At 44.4% G+C, this 12,017-nt stretch overlaps 2 non-coding genes across 2 annotated transcripts; both read right to left on the bottom strand.

The window, feature by feature from the left end:
• Positions 1 to 3,666: 3,666 nt before the first annotated feature.
• Positions 3,667 to 3,755, bottom strand: trnal-uag (transfer RNA leucine (anticodon UAG)). The gene is given in 2 exon segments: positions 3,667 to 3,702; positions 3,719 to 3,755. It is a non-coding gene; the product is annotated as a tRNA-Leu (tRNA).
• A 5,703-nt stretch (positions 3,756 to 9,458) lies between these two features.
• On the bottom strand, positions 9,459 to 9,532 carry trnat-agu (transfer RNA threonine (anticodon AGU)). The gene has a single exon. It is a non-coding gene; the product is annotated as a tRNA-Thr (tRNA).
• Between the last annotated feature and the right edge of the window lie 2,485 nt (positions 9,533 to 12,017).

Below are 12,017 nucleotides of genomic sequence, written 5' to 3'. Positions count from 1 at the left end.
GTAGACTCGATCTGAGACATCCCTGACCCTGGCACCCAGGAGGCAACATACCATCCGGGAGTCTCGTTCGCGACCACAGAATCTCCTGTCTGTTCCTCTAACCATTGAATCTCCTATCACTGTCGCTCTCCTATTCTCCACCCTTCCCTTCTGAGCCGCAGAGCCAGGCTCAGTGCCAGAGACCTGGCCGCTGTGGCTTTCCCCTGGTAGGTCCCCCCCCCCCCCACCAACCGTATCCAAAACGGTATACTTATTATTGAGGGGAACGGACACAGGGGATCCCTGCACTGTGTGCCTATTCCCTTTCCCTCCCCTGACGGTCACCCAGCTACCTTTATCCTGTGACTGAGGTGTCAGTACTTCCCTATAACTGCTCTCTATCATCCCCTCTGCCTCCCGCATAATCCGAAGTTCATCCAGCTCCAGCTCCGGTTCCCTCACGCGGTCTGTGAGGAGCTGGAGTTGGGTGCACTTCTCACAGGTGAAGTCAGCAGGGACACAAGTGGTGACCCTTACCTCCCACATCCTGCAAGAGGAGCATGCAACTGCCCTAGCTTCCATCCCCTCTGCTCGAAATTGACAACAGAGAATGAAAAAATATAAAGGAAAACCTTCCCTTACGAAACCCTCCACACAAGAGTCCTTTTTTTGGTTGGAGGAGGAGGATGGGTGGGAGACACTACACATGTAGTGTTTCGGGTTTAGCCACAGCCCGAATATATAAGTTCACTTACCCAACAGTCCCCGTGTCCGCGTCCGCCGAATCGTCAGGTAGGTACTTCATAGTGAAACGTACCTTCCCGGCTGCCCCCTGGCTCGCACTATCACCGCTACTGCTGATCAAAGGTGTTGCTGTAATAAAAACAGAAAATGCTGGAAATGCTCAGTAGGTCTGGCAGCATCTGTGCAGAGAGAAACAGTTAACAGTTCAGGTCTGTTTCCTTAGCTCACATTAACTTTGTTTCTCTCTCCACAGATGCTGCCAGACCTGCCGACTATTTCAAGCATTTTCTGTTTATGTTTCAGATTTCCAGCATCCGCAGTATTTTGCTTTTGTACGTGTGTTGCTATGTCTGGGACTGTTTGAGTGCAATGCTATTGCTTTATAAACAGCGTTGAAACAAACATTTATCTCGCTAACACACAGCACTAATACACAGCTGGATATAAACAGCAGCCTGCAGCAGAGGGTGCAGTGGAAGTTTATTAACACAAATAATTCACCAACACTATATTTACTGCTATCCCCAATCACACCACGCTTCGTTTTAACACGTTTTACTCTTTATTTACATCAACTTCTTCCTTCCAGTAAACACTTCAATTTGGAACACAGCTTCCAAATCACCTTTCTTCACAAACCCGAACACAAGCTGCAAATGCTGCAAACACATACCAGCCCAGACTTTCCCCTTTCTGTCAACCCATTCCTGCATCACTGCCTCTCCACCAACAGTTGTCGCTAGAATCATACAATCACAGAATGGCGAAAGAACAGAAGGAAGCCATTCGGCCTGACGAACCCATGTTGGCTCTCTGCTAAAGCAACTCACCTCATTTCACTCCCCAGTCAGTTCAATTTCGGTGGTGGGAAAACTTCTCGAAAGAATAATTCGGGACAAAATTAATAGTCCCATGGACAAATGTGGGTTAATTCAGGAAAGACAGCATGGATTTCGTTAGGGAAAATCATGTTTAACTGTCCTGCTGGAGTTTTTTGATGAGGTAACAGAGAGGGTTGATGAGGGCAATGCTGTTGATGTGGTGTACATGGACTTTCAAAAGGTCTGGCAGCATCTGAATGGTCACTGACCTGAAACATTAACTCTGTTTCTCTCTCCACAGATGCTGCCAGACCTGCTGAGTATTTCCAGCACTTTTTGTTTATATTTCAGATTTCTAGCATCTGCAGTATTTTGCTTTTATTGACTTTCAAAAGGAGTTTGTTACAGTGCAACACAACAGACTTGTGAGCAAAGTTATAACTCATGGAATAAAAGGGACAGTAGTAACATGGATATGGAATTGGCTGAGTGACAGGAAACAAAGAGTAGTGAGCAATGGATGTTCTTCGGGCTGGAGGAAGGTTTGTAGTGGAGTTCCCCAGGAGTCAGTGTTGGGACCCTTGCCTTTCCTGATATATATTAATGACCTAGACCTTGGTGTACAGGGCAGAATTTCAAAGTTTATGGATGATACGAAAATTGGAAGCATTGTGAACTGGAAGGATGATAGTGTAGAACTTCAAAAAGGACATAGACAAGTTGGTGGAATGGGAGGACAGATGACAGGTGAAGTTCAATGCAGAGAAATGTGAATTGATTCATTTTGGTCAGAAGAACATGGAGTGACAATATAGAATAAAGGGTACAATTCTAAAGGGGGTGCAGGAGCAGAGGGACCTGGGGGTATAAGTCATTGGTTGAGAGAGCGGTTAATAAAGCATACAGTATCCTCGGCTTTAGTAATAGAGGCATAGAGTACAAGAACAAGGAGGTCATGTTGAACTTGTATAAGACACTAGCCTCAGCTGAAGTACTGCGTCCAGTTCTGGGTGCCACACTTTAGGAAAGATGTGAAGGCATTGGAGAGATTATGGAAAAGATTCATGAGAATGGTTCCAGGGATGAGGAACTTCAGTTATGAAGATAGATTGGAGAAGTTAGGACTGTTTTCCTTGGAGAAAAGAAGGCTAAGAGGAGATTTCATAGTGGTATTCAAAATGATGAGGGGTGTGGACAGAGTGGATAGGGAGAAACTGTTCCCACTTGTGAAAGGAACGAGAATGAGAGGGCACAGATTTAAAGTAATTGGTAAAAGAAGCAAAAGCGACATGGGGTAAAACTTTTTCACGCAGCGAGTGGTTAAAGTATGAACTGCCTGAGAATGTGATGGAGGCAGGTTTAATTGAAGCATTCATAGGGGAATTAGACTGTTATCTGAAAAGGAAGAATGTGCAGGATAATGGGGAGAGGACGGGGAAGTGACATGAGGTGAATTGCTCATTTGGAGAGTCAGTGCAGACACGATGGGCCAAATGGCCTCCTTCTGTGCAGTAACAATTCTGTGATTCCAATATTCAAGTCATTTATATATATGGTGGTCCTGACACTGACCCTTGTGGACATCACTGTTCACCATCTTCCATTCTGAAAAACAACCAAATACCACAACTCGCTTTTCTTGATATTTCATACATTTTTTAATCTGAGCAGATACTGACCCTCCTATTCCAGGAGCCTCAGTTTTGTTACCCAGCCTTTTATGTGGTAGTTTGTCAAACGCTTTCTGAAAATCCATATAGACAACATCCATTGCTTTCCCTTCATCAACCTTTTCTGTTATTTCATCAAAAAAATCAGTTATTTATTCATAGATGCAGCACTGAAACAGGCCTTTCGGCCCACCAAGTCTCTGCCGACCAACAACCACCCATTTCTGCTAATCCAACATTATTCCCATATTCCCGACCACATCCCCCACCACCTACCTCCACTGGGGGCAATTCACAATGGTCAATTTGCCAATCAATCTGCAAGTCTTTGGCTGTGCGAGGAAACACACGCAGTTGCAGGGAGAACTCAAACTGCGCACAGACATTAGCCAGAACTGAACACGGGTCGCTGGAGCTGTGAGGCTGCGGTGCCAAACACTGTTCGCCCAAAATGACCGTAGTAGGACTCGAACCTACAGTCTTCTGATAACCTCATTAAATGCACCTAAGTCAGACGCCTTATCCATTAGGCCACACGGCCAATAGCGAAGTATTAGAGAGGTGCTGAACTTCTCAGTTTTCGGTCTACCCAAACCAAGTTCAAGGCCTGAATAATGAACCAATTGCCTCTCATTAGTTCTGTGAATAATACAATGATTTAATAGACAAAGTTTTGAAACATTCATGCCCATAAATCTTGATAACAGAGAGTGTGTGGATCTCCTGACTCAGAATGTTTAGTGGATACAGTCCTCAGATCCGACAAGGAATCCCTGAACATCCACAGTAAAGACAGTGTGGATGAGGAAATAGAAGAGCCGGGAGCTGAAACTCAGGGACGACCGAGCTCTCCTGTCATTGAGCTTGTGTGTCTGCTCTGCTCGCCGCACTTCCGGCTCTACTTTGTTTCCAATGAAAAGATGAAAAGGGCTGTTCGGTTTTCCTCTCACTGACAGCGTGTTTCACTCGGGTTAATATAACCCGGGACTTTTGCTGCTGAAATGAATTCTGCAAGGTCCCAGCAAACACACCGGCTCCCTCCTTTCTCCCCTCTTTCTATCGGATTGTTTTACCAGGAGGGGCTCAATAATAACAAACCCCCTGCAGGGAATGACCGCAAATTGAGCATCTATATGGGGCAAGTGGGCAGCTTTCTGGGTTCTAGGTTCCCCCTACCCCGCCCCTCCCTCCCTCCAGTCCAAGCCCCTCTTCACTTTCTTTGGGACTTTGATGAGGGTGAAATGGGGAAAGTTCCCATTGATGTTTGAATGCTGAATTGCTGCAGATCTCTGCGCACGCGCGGTGTTGCCCCGCCCCCAGTGGGACGTCACAATGAGGAGTGGAGCGCATGCGCAGCCTTTCCCCAACCCAATCTGTGAGGCCATTCACTCAATCAGGGGAAGATGGTTTAAATCAGCTGCTAATGGAGACTTCCCGGGCCCGGGGGAAGGGAACAAACAGCATCTGCTTCCAGCAGCCACTGCTTTGGGAGCGTGTCCGCAGATGTGCTCAGAGATTCGCATTGAGTGGTGGGAAGTTGAGGGGGAGTCGGGGAGTGTTTGTAACAGACACTGTGGAGCAGGAGCTGCTCCCGGAACATGGAGTGAGCCGGGGACACGGGGAAGGGAGAGTTCATTCTCGGACAGTGTCTGTACAGGCGCAGGGAGACACAATGGGTAGAAATCACTATTGAAAATCACTGACAATCTCACCACCCAAAGGAGAGGGAATTTTCCTGCTTTAGTTCCAGTCTCTCACTGTTTGTTGGATTGTGAACAGTGGGGGAAAAATAGCCGCAAAATAACCATGTGGACAGTTAGACAAAGAGCATTTATTGCAGACACCAGGTGAGAAGTGAGAAAGGCACATTTTAAATAGTGGCTGCTTGTTTTCCGTTGAAATAGAAATGTGACTGTGTAAAGGTCACTGCTCTATCGGACAGTCCCTGTCATTGAGCAGTGCAGGGCTTGTGTTGTTTCTGAATGTCACAAACTTGTTGTAAAACCACTGAAAACACCTGGTAAACAGAAGCTGAATACTGCAGTACCGCAGTGGAGTCAGACACTGACACCGTTTGTGTTCCTGGTTTTCATTTTATGATTGTTCATAATGATTATTATTGGGACGATTACATTGATCGCTTTTGTATCTTCTATCTCACCAGTTCTTTCATTCCTGCAGGAAAATACATGAAGGAACCTGACTGGATGTGGTGATTCTTGGACACAAGGAAAAGTGCAGCGAGCTCGTTCCAACACACAGTCGGTACAGGATCACTCCCAAAGCACAGAGATACTGCCAGCTCATCAGTTCCACTGGAGCAAACAAAAGAAGTAGTCAGACAGACACTGATCCCAAAGTCGAGAGACACATTTTCAATCCAACAGTCAAACAACAGCAGGAGAGACAGAAGTTGTTTCCATTTCACTCTAATTCAGTACAGCTGACAGGTTGATACATCAATCACAGTCCAAAAACAAACCCATCATCAGATCTAAATAAACTCTGTCACCATGGTTACATTTTAAATATAAACCTTGAAACAGAACAGACAAAATTTGCATGATTGAAAGGTACAGACTGAATGCAAGGAGGCTTCAAGGGGATTTGGACAGGGTAAGTGAATGGGCAAGAACATGGCAGATGGAATATAATGTGAATAAGTGTGAATTTCTCCACTTTGGGAGAATAAACAGAAAGACAGAGTATTTCTTAACTGGTGAGAGGTTGAGAAGTGTCGATGTCCAAAGGTACCTGGGTGTCCTTGTTCATGAGACACTAAAAGCTCGTGTGCAGGTGCAGAAAGCTATTAGGAAGGCAAATGGTATGTTGGCTTCATTGAAAGGGGATTTGAGTACATGGTTAAAGATGTATTGCTTCAATTGTATAAAGTTTGGCTGAGACTGCACCTGGAATATTCTGTACTATTTTGGTTTCCTTATTGAAGGAAGGATAGACATGTCACAGAGGGAGTGCAACAGAGATTCACTGGACTAATCCCCTGGGATGGTGGGATTGTCTTATGATGAGAGACTGCAGAAACTGGGCCGAAATTCTCTGGAGTTTCGAAGAATGAAAGGTGATCTCATTGAAACTTACAAAATTCTTACAGGGTAGATATGGAGAGGATGTTTCCTCTGTCTGGTGAGTCTAGAACACGGGGACACAGACTCAGAATAAGGACAGGCCATTTGAGACTGAGATGAGCAGGAATTTCTTTACTCAGAGGGTGAGAAATCTGTGGAATTCTTTATCCCAGTGGGCTGTGGAAGATCAATCATTGAACATATTCAAGACAGAAATCGATAGATTTCTAAATACTAACAGGATCAAGGGATATGGAGATAGCAGGAAAAATGGCGTAGAGGTAGATGATCAGTCACGATCTGTTTGAATGTTGGAGCAGGCTTGATGGGCTGAATGGCCTAATGCCCCTATTTCCTATCATCCTTTGAATCCCAATAATGTACATCAGAACGTTAGACCAAGTTATGCATTACATACCAGTTCAAAAATCCCACAGAGATTAAGACTGAAAGATACAGTATCAATTCCATTACTACAAAATGAAGGACTTGGAGCTTGCAGACCAGCCCATGTATAAGATTGAAAGTTATATTTTCATTCACAATCGTTTTCACAGAGCTAAATATTAAATACCAATCCACAACTTGTACAGGACTACCAAATAAAACCTACAACTGTAAAATACAGTTAAACCATATTTTAAATTAAACACAAGGCAAACAAATATTGATACATTAAGAGAGTGGGAAACAGTGAGAGCAGAGTGGAGCATCAAGAGCCCAGGAGAGAGAGGGAGCAAGAGTTCACTCGGAGAGCAGGGAACAGCGAGAGCACGCGTCAAAAAAGGCAAAGGAATCCACAATTAATGGGAAAACACTGAATGGTGTAGAGGAAGTGAGGGACGTTGGAGTGAATGTCCACAGATTCCTGAAGTAGCAGTACAGGTCAATAAGCTGGTTCAGCAGGTATATGGAATCCTTTCCTTTATTAACTGAGTTATGGAATATAAGGGTGATCTGGGTGTCCATGTCAATAAGTCACTGACAGCTAACATGCAGGTGCAGCAAGCAATTAGGAAGGCTAATAGCATGTTAGCCTTTATCACAAGAGGATTTGAGTACAGGAGTAGTGAATTCTTGCTTCAATTGTATAGAACCCTGGTTAGACCGCACTTGGAGTACTGTGTACAGTTTTGGTCTCCTTACCTTAGGCAGGATATTATTGCCATGGAGGGAGTTCAACGAAGGTTCATCAGACTTGTTCCTGGGATGGTGGGATTGTCCTATGAAGAGAGATTGGGGAAACTGGGGCTGTCTTCTCTAGAGTTTTGAAGAATGAGAGGTGATCCCATTGAAACCCACAAAATACTTAAAGGACAGTCAGGGTCGATGCAGCTAAGATGTTTCCCCTGGTTGGGGAGTCGAAAATCAGGGGACACAATTTCAAAATAAGGGGGAAGCCACTTAGGACAGAGATGAGGAGAAATGTTGTTACACAGAGGGTTGTGAATCTTTGGAATTCTCTACCCCAGAGGGCTGTGGAAGCTCAGTCGTTGAGTATGTTTAAAGCAGAGATTGACAGATTTGTAAATACAAATGACATAAGGGAATATGAGGAAAGTGTGGGAAAAAGGGCATTGAAGTGGATGTTCAGCCAAGATCATATTGAATGGCGGGGCAGCCTCGATGGGCTGAATGGCCGACTCCTGCTTGTTTCGATGTTCCTAACTCCACATTATCGATGAGACACAGCCTCAGGCCGACTTGTCGGGTGGTGCAAACAGATAACACTGCTTCTGATCTTCACCAGAACAGAGACTGAGATGTAACATTGATCATCAAACAGACTGTGAGAGAATACAACAGAATAAAACACATGGAGAGACACTGTGGAATAACAAGTTGATTTGATTGGAATGTTGAATTTTGATTGGAATGGATAAAACACCAGAAACAGCAGATTAAATTGGGATTCTCATCATTATATTGATCTGAGACAGGAAAGAGAAACTGATGGGAAGAAGGAAGAATGGAGTTTTTCACTCACCCATGAAAGCTGATTAAAAAAAGATGCAAATAACAGAGAATTTCACCAAAAAGGGAGATTAAATGCTACCGAAACCTTGGATCGAAGGATGCCCCAACAGATCACCTGTTTAACTGTCTCCTCACTGGGGGATTTCAATCAGTGAGCAATATTATTCGCTACCTTTTTTTTGTTAAATGAACCCAGAACTGTCACTTGGAGTTAATATCTGCATTCCGACTCCTGAATATTTTCTTGACACATTTCCTGCTGAAAGAACTAAGAACTCTTTTCTAATTTACACAATACTATATACACATTCATCAAACCTCTTAAGCTTGCATCCTTGGTGCTGCTCTCTCTTCTCCCAAACCTCATCTCATGTGACTGTTACATCATCACTCTGACAGTGGGAGGGGTTGATCCCACTATCTTCAGCCTTAACCCTTTACATCCTTATACTACACTGTCTGTCCAAACAAATGGGTGGAGGGAACTTCCTTCATTTATTCAAACACTTGAAAATCAACTCAAAGCCATCAGAGAGAGAGAGGGAGAGAGAGTGTCAGAGAACTTCCTGCATCCAGTCCTGACCCTGTCACACTCAGCAGCTGCTCACCCAGACCCCACTCTCATCAACACTGAACATTGTTACAGAGACCCTTCAAATAATGTTTGTAAAAGGCGGAAAAATTCAAAGTTCATCGCAGCCGGATTGAATGGAACAAAGTTTAATATCTTCTCACCGTCTCTCAACACCCACGAGACATAGGTTTTCTTATTTGGTTCCTTTGATTTTTCTTGTTCCTGATTGACAAATATTCCAAACCTCGGATCAACCCTCCCACTTGCGTCATGTCCCCAGTCTCGGTTAAAAGCAACACATAACGACACAAACACTGTGAAACAAACAACGCAGTCACACTTTCCTTCAGTGAGATTAATGTCGAGCTGTTTTCCAGATTGAATGTAACCGTGAACAAATTTGTATCAAAGAAGTTGCCTTTGGCGTATCAGCACTGAATTTCTGGACAAGGAGGAACAGCCATTCGCAACTCACATCCTTCACAAAGGCTGTTTTCTCCTGTGACTGAAATTCATCATGTAATTTGAATTCCAAGTTCAAGTTCACAAAACAGAGATATAAATGATTGATAACGAAACTTCTAAAGCATATCACAACTGTGAAATAAGGCTCTGCTGGGATTTGAACCTAGGCTCTTCGGTTTACTAGACAGGTGCTTTCACCAACTAAGCTACAGAGCCAAATCACAAATGCTTTTGTAGTTGAAATCAGAGGAGGATCTGTTTATTCTCATCACACGTCTCCACTGGTCACAACATATTTTAACTTTTCCTACTTACTGATACAGTCATATACTCTATTTTTCCCAAAACTGAGAATGGAGGTGGAGGGGCGACATGATAGAGGTTGACAAAGTTATGAGTGGCAGAGACAGAGTGGATAGTCAGCAGCTTTTTCACAGGGTGGCAGAGTCAGTTCCGAGGGGACATAGGTTTAAGGCAAGAGGGGCAAAGTTTAGAGGGGATGTGCGAGGCAAGTTCTTTACACAGAGGGTGGTGAGTGCCTGGAACTTGCTGCCGGGGAAGGTGGTGGAAGCAGGGAAGATAGCGACGTTTAAGAGGCATCTTGACAAATACATGAATAGGAAGGGAAGAGAGGGATACGGTCCCCTGAAGTGCAGAAGGTTTTAGTTTAGACAGGCATCAAGATCGGCGCAGGCTTGGAGGGCCGAATGGCCTGTTCCTGTGCTGTACTGTTGTTTGTTCTTTGTACATAGATAACACGTTTATAGATGTGGTCACCCCACAGCTTAAGAGTATGCAGGGAGAGAGGGAATGGGTGACCACCAGGCAGTCAAAAAGAATCAGGCAGGTAGTGCAGGACACCCCGAGTGCGACTCACTCTCCAGCAGGTATTCAGTTCTGAATACAGAGGACAATGATGCTTCACCTGGGGAGTGCAGCCGGAGCCAAGTCCATGACACCATGGGTGACTCAGCAGCAAAGGGGAGTACAGGGAAGACTGGAAAAGCCATAGTGATAGGTGATTCAATCGTCAAGGGGACAATCAGGTGTTTCTATGGCCACAGACGTGAATCCAGGAATGGAGTGTTGGCTCCCTGGTGCCAGGGTCAAGGATGTCATTGAGCAGTTGCAGAGCACCCTGAAGCGGAAGGGTGAACAGCCAGCAGTGGTAGTCCACATCAGAACCAACAACATAGGTAGATATAAGGATGTTGTGCTGCAGTCAGAACTTAGGGAGTGAGGTAAGAAATTAGCAAGCAGGACATCAAAAGTAATAATCTCCGGATTACTCCCAGTGCCACGTGCAAGTGAGTACAGGAATAGATGGATAAGACAGATGAATGTACAGGAATAGATGGATAAGACAGATGAACGTGTGGCTGGAAAGATGGTGCAGGAGGGAGGACTTTCGATTTTTGGGACAGGTTGGACGGGTTGCACCTGAACCGAGCCAGGACGGAGTTCCTTGCAGGATGTTTTGCTAGTGCTGTCGGGGAGGGTTTAAACTAGTTTGGCAGGGAGATGGGGACTGGAAGGTAGAGTCAGATCAGAAATGAAAATGGAAGGCAGAAAATTAATGGAGTCTGGAAGAGAGAGGAAACACTGATGAGAAAATTCAAAACAAAAAATGTTCGCAGTGCTCAAGGATATCTAAATCAATGCAAGGAGTATAGCAAATGAAGCAGATGAGCTCAGGGCACAGTTAGACACATGGCAGTATGATATCATAGCTATTACACAAACATGGCTAAAGGAGGGACAGGCATGGCAGCTCAATCTTCCTGGTTACAGGGTTTTCAGACGTGAGAGGGAAGGGGATAAAAAAGGAGGGGGAGTGGCAATTTTGGTCAAAGAAACTATTACAGCTGTGAGGAGGGATGATATGTTGGAAGGTTTATCAAATGAGACCGTATAGATTGAGCTGAGGAACAAAAAAGAGGCAATCACACTGCTGGGAGTGTACTTTAGACCCCTAAACAGTCAGAGGGAGATGGAAGAGCAGATATGTAGGCAAATATCTGAGAAGTGCAAGAACAATAGGGCAGTAACAGTGGGGGAATTGTACCACCCAAACATGAACTGGGATACTTTTTGTGTAGAGGGAATTGAGGGAGCAGAATTCTTGAGGTGCATTCAGGAGTACTTTTTTAGCCAATATGTAGCAAGTCCAACAAGAGAGGGTGAAGTTTTAGACTTAGTTTTAGGAAATGAAGAGGGGCAGGTGGAAGGAGCGGCAGTGGGACAGCAATTTGGTGGTAGTGATCATAATTCAGTCAGTTTTAATATAATTATGGAAAGGACAAGGACAGAACAGGAGTTAGAGTTCTCAATTGGGGTAAGACCAACTTTACTAAGGTGAAGATTGATTTACCGAAAGTGGACTGAAAACAGGTAGTTGAAGGTAAATCAGTGTCAGAGCAGTGGGAAGAACTCAAAGGGGAGATTCAAGGGGTTCGGAGTCAACATGTTCCCACAAAGAAAAAGGGTGGGAAGGCCAAATCTAGAGCCCCATGGATGTCAAGGAGTTTACGGGTATAATAAGGCAGTAAAGGAAAGTTTATGCCCAACACAGAGAACTGAATACTACAGAAAGCCGAGAGGAGTATAGAATGTGGAGGGGGGAAATCAACATTGAAATTAGGAAAGTTAAGCGAGAGCATAAAAGAATATTGGCAATCAAAATTATGGTGAACCCAAAGAT

This window comes from Heterodontus francisci, unplaced genomic scaffold (genome assembly GCF_036365525.1).
Source record: "Heterodontus francisci isolate sHetFra1 unplaced genomic scaffold, sHetFra1.hap1 HAP1_SCAFFOLD_51_2, whole genome shotgun sequence".
Classification (NCBI taxonomy): domain Eukaryota; kingdom Metazoa; phylum Chordata; class Chondrichthyes; order Heterodontiformes; family Heterodontidae; genus Heterodontus; species Heterodontus francisci.
The sequence above is the reverse complement of the archived record's forward strand: the minus strand, read 5'-3'. Positions and strand labels throughout refer to the sequence as shown.